This window comes from Bubalus kerabau, chromosome 16 (assembly GCF_029407905.1).
Source record: "Bubalus kerabau isolate K-KA32 ecotype Philippines breed swamp buffalo chromosome 16, PCC_UOA_SB_1v2, whole genome shotgun sequence".
Lineage (NCBI taxonomy): Eukaryota > Metazoa > Chordata > Mammalia > Artiodactyla > Bovidae > Bubalus > Bubalus kerabau.
This window is the reverse complement of record NC_073639.1, coordinates 63,511,473-63,528,980: the sequence shown is the minus strand read 5'-3', so window position 1 is coordinate 63,528,980 and position 17,508 is coordinate 63,511,473.

Here is a 17,508-nt window from a genome sequence, read left to right as displayed (position 1 = left end):
GCCATCTCATCCTCTGTCGCCCCCTTCTCCTCCTGCCCCCAATCCCTCCCAGCATCAGAGTCTTTTCCAATGAGTCAACTCTTCGCATGAGGCGGCCACAGTACTGGAGTTTCAGCTTTAGCATCAGTCCTTCCAAAGAAATCCCAGGGCTGATCTCCTTTAGAATGGACTGGTTGGATCTCCTTGCAGTCCAAGGGACTCTCAAGAGTCTTCTCCAACACCACCGTGCAAAAGCATCAATTCTTCGGCGCTCAGCTTTCTTCACAGTCCAACTCTCACATTGATACATGACCACTGGAAAAACCATAGCCTTGACTAGATGGACCTTTGTTGGCAAAGTAATGTCTCTGCTTTTCAAAATGCTATCTAGGTTGGTCATAACTTTCCTTCCAAGGAGTAAGCATCTTTTAATTTCCTGGCTGCAGTCACCATCTGCAGTGATTTTGGAGCCCAAAAAATAAAGTCTGACAGTGTTTCCCCATCTATTTGCCATGAAGTGATGGGACCAGATGCCATGATATTCATTTTCTGAATGTTGAGCTTTAAGCCAACTTTTTCACTCTCCTCTTTCACTTTCATCAAGAGGCTCTTTGGTTCCTCTTCACTTTCTGCCATAAGGGTGGTGTCATCTGCATATCTGAGGTTATTGATATTTCTCCCGGCAATCTTGATCCCAGCTTGTGTTTCTTCCAGTCCAGCGTTTCTCATGATGTACTCTGCATAGAAGTTAAATAAGCAGGGTGACAGTATACAGCCTTGATGTACTCCTTTTCCTATTTGGAACCAGTCTGTTGTCCATAGTTCATCAGGCACTCTATCTATCAGATCTAGTCCCTTAAATCTATTTCTCACTTCCACTGTATAATCATAAAGGATTTGATTTAGGTCATACCTGAATGGTCTAGTGGTTTTCCCTACTTTCTTAAATTTAAGTCTGAATTTGGCAATAAGGAGCTCATGATCTGAGCCACAATCAGCTCCCGGTTTTGAAAGCCCGGAGGAAAGGAGTAGTGTCTTATTGGCCGCCGCCTCAGGGAGTAGAGTGGGTGGATTTTCCACCAGGGGTCATTCTGTTGCATCCTTGGGGAAGCAGGTGATGTTGACAGGCGCAAGGGCGGTGCAACAGTGTCTCGAGAGCACTGCGGCGGGGAGTGCGCCTGGGAGAGAGCACGCCCCGGCCACCGCAAGGTGCCTAGCAGCAACGCAGCCTGATTTTCAGGGTAGTAAAGTGTCCCTGCCTCCAGACTGTTCTTTATGTGTGTTTTAAATGCCAAGCGCAGGCGGCTGTGATGGCGCACAAGCGCGGCCGAGAGGAGCACCCCACGTCCAAGGTCAGGGGCGGCGACCTAGAGGAGCAACCCCACGTCCAAGGAGCAGTGGCTGCGCGGGCGCAGGAGGGCCGAGAGGAACTACTCCACGTTCAAGATCAGGAGGGGCAGTGGTGAGGAGATACCCCTCGTCCAAGGCAAGGAGCAGCTGCTGTGCTTTGCTGGAGCAGCCGTGAAGAGATACACCAAGTCCAAGTTAAGAGAAACCCAAGTAAGAGTGTAGGTGTTGCAAGAGGGCATCAGAGGGCAGACACACTGAAACCATACTCACAGAAAACTAGTCAATGTCTGACTCAATGAAACTAAGCCATGCCCTGTGGGGCCACCCAAGACGGGCGGGTCATGGTGGAGAGGTCTGACAGAATGTGGTCCACTGCAGAAGGGAATGGCAAACCACTTCAGTATTCTTGCCTTGAGAACCCAATGAACAGTATGAAGAGGCAAAATGATAGGATACTGAAAGAGGAACTCCCCAGGTCGGTAGGTGCCCAATATGCTACTGGAGGTCAGTGGAGAAATAACTCCAGAAAGAATGAAGGGATGGAGCCAAAGCAAAAACAATACCCAGTTGTGGATGTGACTGGTTATAGAAGCAAGGTCCGATGCTGTAAAGAGCAATATTGCATAGGAACCTGGAATGTTAGGTCCACGAATCAAGGCAAATTGGAAGTGGTCAAACAGGAGATGGCAAGAGTGAACGTTGACATTCTAGGAATCAGCAAACTAAAATGGATTGGAATGGGTGAATTTAACTCAGATGAACTTATATCTACTACTGTGGGCAGGAATCCCTTAGAAGAAATGGAGTAGCCATCATGGTCAACAAGAGTCTGAAATGCAGTACTTGGATGCAATCTCAAAAACGACAGAATGATCTCTGTTCATTTCCAAGGCAAACCATTCAATATCACAGTAATCCAAACCTATGCCCCAACCAGTAACACTGAAGAAGCTGAAGTTGAACGGTTCTATGAAGACCTACAAGATCTTTTAGAACTAACACCCAAAAAAGATGTCCTTTTCATTATAGGGGGCTGGAATGCAAAAGTAGGAAGTCAAGAAACACCTGGAGTAACAGGCAAATTTGGCCTTGGAATACGGAATGAGGCAGGGCAAAGGCTAATAGAGTTTTGCCAAGAGAATGCACTGGTCATAGCAAACCCTCTTCCAACAACACATGAGAAGACTCTACACATGGACATCACCAGATGGTCAACACCGAAATCAGACTGATTATATTCTTTGCAGCCAAAGATGGAGAAGCACTATACAGTGAGCAAAAACAAGACTGGGAGCTGACTGTGGCTCAGACCATGAACTCCTTATTGCCAAATTCAGACTTAAATTGAAGAAAGTAGGGATAAGGGGCAGCAAAAGTTCTGTCTTCTAAAGGCAACGTAAATCCACATTTAAGCCAATTTTCCCAGTCAACGTTCCCTGCCACCAGACTCTCCAAAAGGGAGATTTCTGACACCTGCTCTGGTGGTCAGTCACAACTACAGAATTGCTGATTGTTTAAGCACCATCTCCTGTAAATAACGTGTTCATGAAAGCCCCTGAGATGGTTGGAATGGGAAAGGGCGATGCTAACAAACTGCTATACCATTTCAGCATTTTCCACCAGCTCTGCGCCAGTATCAGAAGTCATTGGTCTACTACTGTTCCTGAAAGGCCTCCCTGTGTGATCTCAGGCAAGACACTTGGTCTCTTTGGGCCTTCTCCATAAAATAAGATAAAGATTTCTTTGGCTCCTTCAACTCTCTGGCCAGGCCGTTTCTATCTTCTGATCTCACACACACATTCCCCATAGAAAAGACCTAAAGTAAATATCTATTCCATGGTTGCGGGTCACACTGTCTGTTCTAAAACGCTGTTTTTATTTTTTAAATGTGGGAGGGATTATTTTTAAAATAGCCAAATCTAATAGCATACCATGACATTTTATTTAAAGAAACGCTAAGGTATATTCTCAATGTGAAAACCTTCTTGAAATCTGCTATGATTTCACTTTGGTAACAAATACTACAGTCTGTGAGTGAAGAGCTAAAAGATATAAAGAATTTTTAAGACTTTTTCTTATCATTTTCAGATATTTTTAAAAGATTTTTAATAGCATCACTTACTTTGACTATCATTGAAAAGAACTTTGCCTTCACTGTTTTAGCAGTCATTCAGCTAATAATGCAAAATTAACAAAATATTAATTGTAGAATCTAGCCATTGGGTCCAGAGGTATTTGTAAAATTCTTTCAGTTTTCTGTTTGCTTAAATATTTTTGTAATATGTACTAAGAACAAAAAGATAGGATGTCAACCAGCACCTTTCCTGTTCTTCTAAGAGAATGTTTCATATGAAAATCAAACATCTTGACGTTAAAGATCAGGGTCTAGCTAATAACTGAATTACAAGAGGAATCTGGGTATTTAAGTAGCTCCTCTCGAGGAAGAAGAAATGCTGCCTGCCTGGCAGCCCAAAGCTAGCCTGGAGAATCCACAGAAAAGACCCGAAGGTAGAGAAATCTGGAATCCGATTACACACGGGTCACTGATTACACATGTGGCCTTGGGTAAGTAAGTTACCTGTTTTTCCATCTGTGAGATGGGGTTGATAATGCAGGGCTGTTGGGACAAGCAAGCAGATAACTTCTAGGAAGCCCTTTGAGCTTCTTGGAAATAGCACTTGAGATATGATTAGGCACCAGCCTGCTGCAAAGAAGTGTGTCTGGTGGCAACTGGAATGGTCCCCGTTCACTTTGGGCAGACGTGGTCATTGGGTTATCAGTCAGTTCAGTTCAGTCGCTCAGTCGTGTCTGACTCTTTGCGACCCCATGGACTATATACAGAGCGATAAACAGAGCTTTTTTGTTTTTATAGTTAAATCTCAACTTTTAATGTATTTCTTTACATTTTATTTTACTTTCAACTGGAGGATAATTATTTCCAATATCATGATGGTTTCTGCCATACATCAGCATGAATCAGCCACAGTCATACACATGTCCCCTCCCTCTTAAGCCTCCCCCCCACCTCCCTCCCTACCCCATCCCTCTAGGTTGCCACAGAGCACTGGCTTTGGATTCCCTGCATCACACAACGAATTCCCACTGGCTGTCTATTTTACATATGGTAATATATATGTTTCAATACTATTCTCTCAAGTCATCCCACCCTCTCCCTCCCCCACTGTGACTTGAAAGTCTTAAACAGAGCTTTTCGATTCCTCCACCTGGCTTTTTTCATCTCTATTCTTCTTCCCTGAAGCCCCACCACCAACAGTGACCACGACACTAACACCAAGCCTACCACCATCAAGGCCATCCCCACCACCAACACCAGCACCACTCCCAATAGTCTCTGTCACCATACTTTCTCTGGAAGCTCCTCCCATCATTCCAGCCTTGCTCCTGTCTTCCCCCACAGCCTGAAGGGCCCTCTCCTCCAAACACTACTACTCTCTCAGCCCAGTCATCTTACAGTAAAAATGTCCACCCAAACCAGTAATTATTATTACAAATAGTTGCCTCCATGTTATTTGATTGGCCCTGTGCTAAATGCTTGAAAATCATCATCTCATTTCATCCTCACTCTTACTATCTCCCCTGTACAGCTATTTCTAAGACTAATAGCTACCCACTCAAAAAATAACTTTTCCTAACTCATTCCATTAAGATACTTCTTCTGCTGGGTGATTCCCATAAAGGACACCATGGAGTCCTCACCATAGCCGGGCAAGATAGGACTTTCTGTTCTTACTTCACAGAAGGTCTCCCTTTCCACCTTCTCAGTGCTGGTATCCTCCCTGTGCCTCAGTACATTTTCTTTGACTTTGTCAAGATGCTGTTTTGTCCATTTCCCTGGTATTTCAAGGATGTATAGATCCCTGTGGGGTATGTATTCGGTTAGACTAGCTGCTGTAACAAACAACACTCTCAATGATACTTGGCATCTGGTCCCATCACTTCATGGGAAATAGATGGGGAAACAGTGGAAACAGTGTCAGACTTAATTTTTGGGGGCTCCAAAATCACTGCACATGGTGATTGCAGCCATGAAATTAAAAGACGCTAAAACTAATACAATTATGTAAAGTTTAAAAATAAAATAAAATTTAAAAAAATAAAAATAAAAGATGCTACTCCTTGGAAGGAAAGTTATGACCAACCTAGATAGTATTGAAAAGCAGAGACATTACTTTGCCAACAAAGGTCCGTCTAGTCAAGGCTATGGTTTTTCCAGTGGTCATGTATGGATGTGAAAGTTGGACTGTGAAGAAAGCTGAGTGCTGAAGAATTGCTGCTTTTGAACTGTGGTGTTGGAGAAGACTCTTGAGAGTCCCTTGGACTGCAAGGAGATCCAACCAGTCCATTCTGAAGGAGATCAGTCTTGGGTGTTCTTTGGAAGGACTGATACTAAAGCTGAAGCTCCAATCCTTTGGCCACCTCATGCGAAGAGTTGACTCATTGGAAAAGACTCTGATGCTGGGAGGGATTGGGTGCAGGAGGAGAAGGGGACGACAGAGGATGAGATGGCTGGATGGCATCACCGACTCGATGGACAAGAGTTTGGGTGAACTCCGGGAGTTGGTGATGGACAGGGAGGCCTGGTGTGCTGCGATTCATGCGATCGCAAAGAGTCGGACATGGCTGAGTGACTGAACTGGATACTAAGTACAGCAAAAATCAGCAAAAGGCTCTGTTCTATACAGTCATTCAGAGGTCCAGGCTCCTTCCATTTGGTAGATCTGTCCTGCTCTAAGTCCTTGGAATCTTCTTTATTTGGCAAGTGGATGGGAAAAGAGAGCAAAGAGGATGACCTAGACGTTGGGAATATCACTCATGCCCACCATCTCATGGACATAACTTAACCACAAGGTCTTACCCAACCCCTGGAGACACTGGAAAAAGTACATTACTTTTATGTTGGACATAAACTTTCATTTCCTCATCTGCTAAATAGGGATGAGATTATCTAAATTGGACCACTGAAGTGAGAATTAAACAGCTTGTACCCAAGAGGACAAAAAAGAATTTGATAAATTCTATGGCACAAATTATCAGAATATATGGATGTAACAAAGAAGTATTCTTCTTCTGGTACAATTCTGAGGTTGAGCATTTTCAGAGCTGTGCACCTCACCTGAGCTCTAAATAACCTGTCTTCATAACAAGTGGTGCTGGGAAATCTGGTCAACCACTTGTAAAAGAATGAAACTAGAACACTTTCTAACACCATACACAAAAATAAACTCAAAATGGATTAAAGATCTAGATGTAAGACCAGAAACTATAAAACTCCTAGAGGAGAACATAGGCAAAACACTCTCTGACATACATCACAGCAGGATCCTCTATGACCCACCTCCCAGAATATTGGAAATAAAAGCAAAAATAAACAAATGGGACCTAATTAACCTTAAAAGCTTCTGCACATCAAAGGAAACTATTAGCAAGGTGAAAAGACAGCCTTCAGAATGGGAGAAGATAATAGCAAATGAAGCAACTGACAAACAACTAATCTCGAGAATATACAAGCAACTCCTCCAGCTCAACTCCAGAAAAATAAATGACCCAATCAAAAAATGGGCCAAAGAACTAAATAGACATTTCTCCAAAGAAGACATACAGATGGCTAACAAACACATGAAAAGATGCTCAACATCACTCATTATCAGAGAAATGCAAATCAAAACCACTATGAGGTACCATTTCATACCAGTCAGAATGGCTGCGATCCAAAAGTCTACAAGTAATAAATGCTGGAGAGGGTGTGGAGAAAAGGGAACCCTCTTACACTGTTGGTGGGAATGCAAACTAGTACAGCCACTATGGAGAACAGTGTGGAGATTCCTTAAAAAACTAGAAATAGAACTGCCTTATGATCCAGCAATCCCACTGCTGGGCATACACACTGAGGAAACCAGAAGGGAAAGAGACACGTGTACCCCAATGTTCATCGCAGCACTGTTTATAACAGCCAGGACATGGAAGCAACCTAGATGTCCATCAGCAGATGAATGGATAAGAAAGCTATGGTACATATACACAATGGAGTATTACTCAGCCATTAAAAAGAATACATTTGAATCAGTTCTAATGAGGTGGATGAAACTGGAGCCTATTATACAGAGTGAAGTAAGCCAGAAAGAAAAACACCAATACAGTATACTAACGCATATATATGGAATTTAGAAAGATGGTAACAATAACCCTGTGTACGAGACAGCAAAAGAGACACTGATGTATAGAACAGTCTTATGGACTGTGTGGGAGAGGGAGAGGGTGGGAAGATTTGGGAGAATGGCATTGAAACATGTAAAATATCATGTATGAAACAAGTTGCCAGTCCAGGTTCGATGCACGATACTGGATGCTTGGGGCTGGTGCACTGGGACGACCCAGAGGGATGGTATAGGGAGGGAGGAGGGAGGAGGGTTCAGAATGGGGAACACATGTATACCTGTGGCGGATTCATTTTGATATTTGGCAAAACTAATACAATTATGTAAAGTTTAAAAATAAAATAAAATAATAATAAAAAAATAACCTGTCTTCAATACACCAGCTTGGATTTCCAGCTCCTTAAATAAAAATTAAAACATCTGCCCTGGAAGTCTTAACTCTCTCCTAATAGAATTTCCTCAGGACAACAATAGGAAGTCTGACGACTTCCAAGATTAAAACCTATCAATGACTCCATAAGAACAAGATCTCCTCTTCTTTGCATGTTATACCCACCCTTTGGGATACAAGGAACAAACAGATCTGTGTCTGCCTTTACCCATTGGTGTGTGAGAAAGTTGCCCAAGACAGCAGGACCAACAGGGGCAGAACCAACTTAGCAAGGCTGGCCAAGGAAAAGACAGAAGGAACCCCAGTCTTCAGTGATGCTGTTGAGCCTCTGAATTGCTCAACCCTGGTACCATGCTAACTGCTCTGCTTGATCTGTGAGCTTATAGAGTCCCTAATGTCTAAACCTCCTGAATCTTGGCTTCTTGTTGCTTGAAGAAAATAGCATTCTAATAAGTAACCATGCCATTTATAATTCAAACACTTTTGAGGTGTGCAAGGAACCACTATTAACAATTACACCAAGACAACACGTGTGAACTGCACTGCTGCTGCTGCTGCTGAGTCACTTCAGTCGTGTCTGACTCTGTGCGACCCCATAGACGGCAGCCCACCAGGCTCCCCCGTCCCTGGGATTCTCCAGGCAAGACCACTGGAGTGGGTTGCCATTTCCTTCTCCAATGCATGAAAGTGAAAAGTGAAAGTGAAGTCGCTCAGTCATGTCTGACCCTCAGCGACCCCATGGACTGCAGCCTTCCAGGCTCCTCCATCCATGGGATTTTCCAGGCAAATCAAGCAAATGGGAATTATATTTATCTTAAAGCTAGATTAGATACAGCTCAGCTCATATTCAAGTTTATATACCTATTGGACATAAACTTTCATTTCCTTGTCTGCTAAATATGGAGGATGTCATCTAATTTGCATCATTGGTGTGAGGATTAAACAAGAAGGGATGTGAAGTACTCCCGATAGTCTTTAACACATGGCAGGTAGCTGTCCTTCTTCCTACACTCTAAGGAGAATTCCAGTCTACCCAGGCAGTTTCTCTCTCTCTCACATTCAACTGTTGCCCCGCTGAATCTTCAGGTTCTGTTATACAGAATCACAAAAACAAAGAAGAAGAAGAAGGAGGAAAAGGGGTCCATAGGTTCTGGTTCCATTTCCCAATGTCCAAGAGACACAAACAAAGAACTTGAGTTATTAGGAAATTACTTCTTTGGCTGTCTGTGCTTTATTAACAGCAATGGGGGACCTGAGCCTGAATCAGACAGTTCATGGGTATCTCACAGAAACGAGTGAGTGAGTAAATAAATGAATGAGTGAATGCCTCACTTGGACCAGCAACCAGGCAAGAGTCTATTTACCAAGAATATGGCTCCCCTATGGGTGGGTCTGAAAAGAAACGTTTAGAGAAATGTGTTTTGTGCATCTTATATCCCAATTCTCTCCAACTTTTCAGTAGCTGTGCTTTCATGTTGGCCATTGTATATCCTCTTGTTCTCCATGCTCCAGTTAGATAGAAACCTCAGGAATAAAATCAGTCATACGTAAGAGACAAATCTTGGGGAGATCCCTGTGTCTTGTGGTGTTCTTCAAGGAAGAAAATTTGATATAATTAACAATGTCATCTTACAGTGCAAGTCAATCAAGATTTTATTGAGCACCTACTAGGGTTCAGGTACTGTTACTCCATCCAGAGGTATCTGAATTTATAGAGGAAAGGGCAGGGCAATACTTATTCCAAGCCAATCAATTTTAAATGCCCTGCCAAGCCCCTCGGGGGATATTTCCCCCCAACAGAGGTAAATATTTATGATTTTGGAATCTCTCTGAGTCCTCATTATCCCACTGAATGAATGTTCTGTTTATCCCTCACCTAAAGTTTTATGTCATGAAAGAAAATTGGTTAAAAATAAAGAACCCAAGGGACTTCCCTGCTGGTCCAGTGGCTAAGACTCCACATTTCCCAATGCCAGGTTTGACCCCTGGTGAGGGAACTAGATCCCACATACCACAACTAAAGAGCCTGTGTGCCATAACAAAGACCTTGTGCAGCCAAATAAATAAATAAACAAATAAATATTTAAAATAAAGTTATGAAAAAATAAAAAAACTCAAAGGGCAGTCAGCTTCTTGATCTGTCATAGTGAAACTCTTTTTATAATATTTAATACGACCTCTTATGATTAAAGAAATAACACAGGAGAATTTGGGTAATATAGAAATGTGCAAAGAAAAATTAAAGCCACCAGTCAGAGAACTACCGGCACTATATCTATCTGGCACTATATATATATATATAATTATTAAATTTAATAATTATATATATAATTATATATATTATATATATAATTAAATTATCTTTAATAATTTTTCTTGGTGTGCAGATACAGATATAGTCTGGAGTTTAGAAAAAGTGGTATCATGTACTGCAGACCTTTTTTTAAATAATTTGTATTTTATCTATCATTGATATTTCTTCCTATTTTTTAAGACCATGGTTTGAATCACTATATAGTTGTCCCTTGTATATATTTTCTGTAAAAGTCAACTGCTGAGTAGCCAATTTCTCTCTTCCCTATCATGTTGTTATGACTATCTTTATATACATATCTTGATGACATCTCTGCTTATCTGTATATCACCTGACTATCCTCACCACCTCAATAATCATCACTCTATTTTTTTCCCCATTTGATAGGCAAAACACAGTATCTTGTTTTAATTTGCATTGATTTTATTGTAATGCTATTGAATAGCTTATTATAGCTTTAATTTATCATTTATATTTCTTCTTTGGAAACTGATCATGCATAGCCCCACTTTTTTTAATTTACACATTTATCTTCTTGCTCATGTATAATAACTCTTCTCATTGTTGTTGTTGTTGTTCAGCCGCTAAGTTGTGTCTGATTCTTTCTGACCCCCTGGCCTGCAGCACACCAGGCTCCTCTGTTCTCCACTATCTCCTGGAATTCACTCGGATTCATGTCCATTGAGTCAGTGATGCCATCTAACCACCTCATCCTCTGCCTCCCCCTTCTCCTCCTTCCTTCAATCTTACCCAGCATCAGGGGCTTTTCCAATGAGTCAGCTCTTCACATCAGGAGGCCAAACTCTTCACATAATAAAACCAATAATCATTTTACTCCCATAATGTATATATTTCTCTTGGTCATCTTCCTTTTGATTTTTATGGTGCTTTTTGGTTTTCACTTTTTATTTGGTTTACTATATCACTTATAGTGTTTACTTCCTTTTAATGACTAAAATAAAAGGCTGTTCAATCCAGGGTTCAGGTAAAGGTATATCTATATTTCTAATTCTTTTATAGTCTTACTGTTTACAGGTAACTCGATTTGCTCATATTAATTACTTCTGCTACATGACATAAGGTAAGCGTTTGACCTTATTTTGTCAAATAGTTATCATATGTCAAACCATATGTCACAGAATCATTTTTCACTTAATGGTCATATTTCCGCTGATTTGAACTTCCACCTTTAACATATTCTCATCAGTAATTGGGAGTATTTATGGAATTTTATATTTAATTCCATGGATCTAAGTGTCTATTTTGCATTAGGCCCAGACTGTTGGAATTATTGTAGCTTTATTACATGCTTTAAATTTGATAGTGTAAGACCTCTTATTTTTCAGATAAAACTGTATGGCTAATCTCACCTAATTTTAACTTTAAGATCATTTTCACCTAATTTTGATGATCCCTTTTTTAAAAAAATCATTTTTAGAATTTTATTGGTGAATTTTTAAAAACTAGGGAAGGTATTGGTCTTTTTCTTTTAATGTTCTGATTATAAAAATTTCCATTGATTCAATCAGGTCATCTGCAAATAATTAATTACATTTTATTTCTCCCTTTCTAGTTTATCTTCTTCTTATCTGCTTTTTCTGCTTTATTGCATTGGCTAAAATTTCTTAAAAATTATTAACTTAAGGGCGCTCATATGACTCTTTGTTCCTGACTTTAATGAGAAGGCCTCCATTATGAATGATGTTGTTAGTGATTTGAAAAAAGATAATCAGCATTAAGTTAGGGAAGCAAACTTCTAGTTCATTGAAGCTTGGTTGGCATTTTGTTTTGTTTTGTTTTAAATCATGGATTTTGTATATCAAATACCTTTTGATGTACATCAAGATAACTCTGTTGGACCATCTTATGTTTTTGGTATAGACCCTACTTCATTATGATGGTCATTATTTTGATGTTGGATTTCCAACATCCTTTGGAGGGCAGTAGGGGTTCTGTGGAGCCCCTTGGGGGAATATGTGGGAGTGGGCTTAGGAATGAAACTCCAATACTTTGGGCACCTGATGTAAAGAGCTGACTCATTTGAAAAGACCCTGATGCTGGGAAAGATTGAAGGCGGGAGGAGAAGGGGATGACAGAAGATGAGATGGTTGGATGGCATCACTGACTCAATGGACATGACTTTGAGTAAACTCCGGGAGTTGGTGATGAACAGGGAGGCCTGGCGTGCTGCAGTCCATGGGGTCGCAGACTCAGACACAACTGAGTGACTCAACTGAACTGAACTGAACTGAACTGAGGGAAGAAAGAAGTGGTTGGGGTTAGAGAGAAAGAGGCCCAGAAAGGGCTGCCCACACCACCTTGCTTAAACAAATTCAGACCTCACAAATTATTTTATTGGAATAAAGTTTCTTAATCAAACAAGCAAATAAATTAAAATACTACTTTTACATACCATGATTTAACTTTAATGTTTCCTTTTTTACTCATTTATATTCATTACTGGATATGGCCTATCGTTTCTTGTTTTCAGTGCTGAATTAATGTACTCTCTCTCATTACCTATGGGAAAGTCAGATGACCAGGTTTCCTCAAGACTTTCCAGGTTTTTGCACTAAGAGTCCTGCATCCCAGCAAACCACTAAATCTAGGGGAAACCAGGACAGTTGGTCACCTTGGCAGTGTATAAAGAATGAAAATTTATTATCTTTTGAGCATGGCATACAATTCACTGATAAGTTCCTTCTGACCCAGAATTTTGTTTTTTAGAGATGACATGTTAACTTTACAAAGGTTTTTCCTGGCTTTTATACATATATATAGACACACACATACACATGCATATGTGTATATTTTTACTGAAATCACTAATATTTCCCTAGAATATTTTCCATGTCACGAAACTTTTCCAAAGTGATTAATATAGAACACGGGTTTTCAACAGGGGGTGATTTTGGCCCCTGGTGACATTAGGCATAATCTATAGATATTGAGGCTTTCAAATTGTGATGCTGAAGAAGACTCTTGAGGGTCCCTTGGACTGCAAGGAGGTCAAACTAGTCAATCCTAAAGGAAATCAGTCCTGAATATTCATTGGAAGGACTGATGCTGAAGCTGAAACTCCAGTCCTTTGGCCACCTGATGCGAAGAGCTGATTCATTAGAAAAGACCCTGATGCAAGGAAAGACTGAAGGCAAAAGGAGAAGAGGGCAAACAGAATGAGATGGTTAGATGGCATCACCAACTCAATGGGCACGAATGTGAGCAAACTCCAGGAGATAGTGGAGAACGGGGGAGCCTGGCGTGCTGCAATCCATGAGGTCGCAAAGAGTTAGACACAGCTTGGTGACTGAACAGCAACAAGAGAGACTGGGGGTTGTTATAACTTGAGGGGCAGGGGTAGATCCTAGCATCTAGTGGAGAAGGCAATGGCACCCCACTCTAGTACTCTTGCCTGGAAAATCCCATGGGCAGGGGAGCCTGGTAGGCTGCAATCCATGTGATCGCTACGAGTTGGACACAACTGAGCGACTTCACTTTCAATTTTCACTTTCATGCATTGGAGAAGGAAATGGCAACCCACTCCAGTATTCTTGCCTGGAGAATCCCAGGGACGAGGGAGCCTGGTGGGCTGCCGTCTATGGGGTTGCACAGAGTCGGACACGACTGAAGCGACTTGGCAGCAGCAGCAGCAGCAGTGGGCAGAAGCCAGGGATTCTGCTAAATACCCTGCAATTCCCAGGACAGCCCCACAGCAAAGAATCACCCAGGCCCACAGTGACGAAGCTGAGTAATCTGGATACAGAGTGCCTATAGCACTCTTATAATTTAAATATCCCCATTATAACTTCTTATCTTGTTTCTCATTGCTGACTCATTGGAAAAGACTCTGATGCTGGGAGGGATTGGGGGCAGGAGGAGAAGGAGACGACAGAGGATGAGATGGCTGGATGGCATCACTGACTCGATGGACGTGAGTCTGGGTGAACTCCGGGAGTTAGTAATGGACAGGGAGGCCTGGTGTGCTGTGATTCATGGGTTAGCAAAGAGACGGACACGACTGAGCGACTGAACTGAACTGAACTGAACTGAACTTGTGATACTTAGGTTTCCTCATTTCTTTTTCTTCTTTAAACTTTTCAATAGCTTGTCCTCTTAAAATATATTTGTTTCTCAACATGGATATACATGTATATACACTACCATGTGTAAAATAGCCAGCTAGTGGAAAGCTGCTGTATAACACAGGGAGCTCAGCTCGGGGCTCTGTGATGACCTAGAGGGGTGGGATGTGGGGAGTGGGAGGGAGGCTCAGGAGGGAGGGGATATATGTGTGTGTGTGTATATATATATATATATATAGCTGAGGGGTGGGATGTGGGGAGTGGGAGGGAGGCTCAAGAGGGAGGTGATATATGTATGTATATATAGAGAGAGCTGAGTCACCTCATTGTACGACAGAAACTAACACAATATTGTAAAGCAATTATACTCCAATTTTTAAAAATCATTTAAAATAAAGTTTGTTTCAAAAAAAATCTCTTATATTTACTAATCAAATGTTGGCCATTTTTCAGTCCTTGCTTTCTTATTTTATGTTAACTGCTTCTTTTCATCTTCATTTGCTTGCTTTGTTTTGATATCCTTTTTCTAACTCCCTTCATTGAAAGCTATTAGGTGTGAATCAACAAGACCCATTCCCAGCCGACATTCAGTGACACACACTGTGGCTTGACATCACTTTAACCATCAAAGTCTTGCCAAAGACAGGGGGCCAAGTGGTCAAAACATATATCATGACTTGTTTTCCAGCAGAAATCCTGACTCCAACAGCTGGATCGATTCAACTCACTATGTTTTAACTAAGCCCACTAATGTCCACAGTTATAAAACGGGATTTTCTTTCAAAAATACAAAGAACATGAGATTAAAAAAAAAAAAACAAAAACAAAGATTCATAAGGAGACCCAAGTTATATAGGATATAAGGCAAGGGGATAAAAGAAGTAAAAAAGTTGGAACAGCTGGAAGGAGGGATGGGATCCAAAAAAAGCACCAAAAATGAATGGAAATAATTGTGGCAAAAAGCTGGTGAGAGGCAAGACAGACTGCAACAAAAATAAGTCTTAGGATCAAAACAGAAGGTGGTACATAATGATAACTACTCTCTCTGCATCCCTCGGCATTGAGATCACTATTCCTCTTTTATAGGTAAGGACGTGGTGAGGTTTAGGAAGAGCAGATAACTTGCCCTAAGACACAGTGCTCCAAGAGGCAAACCCACGTGTTCTGTTTGTTTTTTTTCTGATTCCAGAAGCAACGTCTTTCCCCTGCACCACGTTTCCTTGCAATTACGCCTCACAGGTAAGAACTAGTCTAAGAATCTCACTACAAAGCAGTTTCTCCAACGTTCTCGGCTTCACACACTTCTGCCTGAAGGAAAAAAAAATTATACCCACAACTGAGAATTCAGCTAAGCTGGGAAAAATCCACATAAGGAGCATAAATCTCTAGTTTACAAGAGCAAGGAAAATCCCCCTTGGGAAGGTTCTGGAGACGGCTCAAAAAGACAAAGTCTGGGAATTTAGAAAGAAAAGCTAAAATGAGTTTGACAATGATCCCCGTGAATCGTCACATCCCGGGGGCACCAACATCCTTGGAGATTTATGGTGAAAGAGGACTACGATTTGATCATGTGAGAGTTGCCAAAAGCCCAGTGGGGCAGGGGGGGTGGGGAAAGGCATAAATGTTCCTTCTATTTGGTATCTGCATACAGGGGTGTGTAGCTTTGCCTCTGCTCAGATCTGCCAGTGAAAGCTCATTCATTCAACTCCGCAAAGTGGACCGACCCAGATGATGGTGATCCGGAGCTTATAAAGAATCAGCATTTGGGCAGAGAATTCACAATCAGGTAGAGGAGACAGGTTCATGAAGATAATCACAACAATGTCCACCCCAAGATAGATGCTATTGCCAAAGAAAAGCTGGGATTAGGTGGAGGGAAAGAAGTTCCAAGGTCAAATACAAAATTTGTTGTTCTTACTTATGGTTCAGTCACTAAGAAGTGTCTGACTCTTTGTGATCCTATGGACTGCAGCCCTTGAGGCTCCTCTGTCCATGGCATTTCCCAGGCAAGACTACTGGAACAGGTTGTCATTTCCTACTCCAGGGGATCTGATCTTCCCAACCCAGGGATCAAAACTACGTCTCCTGCACCGGTAGGTGGGCTTTTTGCCACTGAGCCATCATCTCTATTATAATGTGTGCTAAGTTGCTTCAATCGTGTCCGACTCTTTGCAACTCTATGGGCTATAGCCTGCCAGGCTCCTCTGTCCTTGGTGATTCTCCAGGCAAGAATACTGGAGTGGGTTGCCAAACCCTCCTCCAGGGGATCTTCCCAACCCAGGAATCAAACTTGCATCTCCTATATCTCCTGCATTGGGAGTGGGTGGGGGAGTGGAGGGGGGGATTCTTTACTACTAGTGCCACTTGGGAAGCCCATCATCTTGATAAATTGGAATATTATTCAGCCATGTGAATGAAGGAAATCTGCCACTTAGGACAACATGGATGGAACTTGAGGCATTATGCTAAGTGAGATAAGCTAGACTGAGAAAGACCAATATGGCATGGTATCATTTATTCATAGAATCTACAAAGAAAGTCAAACTCATAGAAAAAGAGAGTAGAAAAGAGGTTGCCAGGGTTTGGGTGGATATGGGGAAATAGGGTGAGGTTGGTAAAAGAGTACATATCTCAGTTCCAAGATGAACAGGGTCAGAAGACCTAATGTAAAGCATGATGACTATAGTTGACCCAGGTTCAATCCCTGGGTCGGGAAGATCCCCTGGAGAGGGCATGGCAACCCACTCCAGTACTCTTGCCTGGAGAATCACATGGACAGAGAAGCCTGGCAGGCTACAGTCCATGGGGTTGCACAGAGTCAGACACGACTGAACAACTAACACTTTCATATTTATCAACTCTATAGTGTATAATAGAGATTTTCTAAGAGAGTAGATCTTAAATGTTCTCACCACACACAGAAAAAAAGATAAACATGAGAGATGATGGATGTGTTAATTAGCCAGGTGAGGGGAGAAGTTTCATGATGTATACATATGTTGTCAAATTACCATGATGAAAACTTTAATACCTTACAATTTTGTCTGTCAATTATACCTTGAAAAAGTTGAAGTGTTTAAAAATTAAAAAAAAAAAAATTAACATAAAAGCCCCTACCTCGTAAATATCCATTAGGTGTCAGACATATAGTGGAAGCTCAAGTGTGCTAATTATTAGTATTGATCATTATATTCAATAAAATAATTAATATTGATA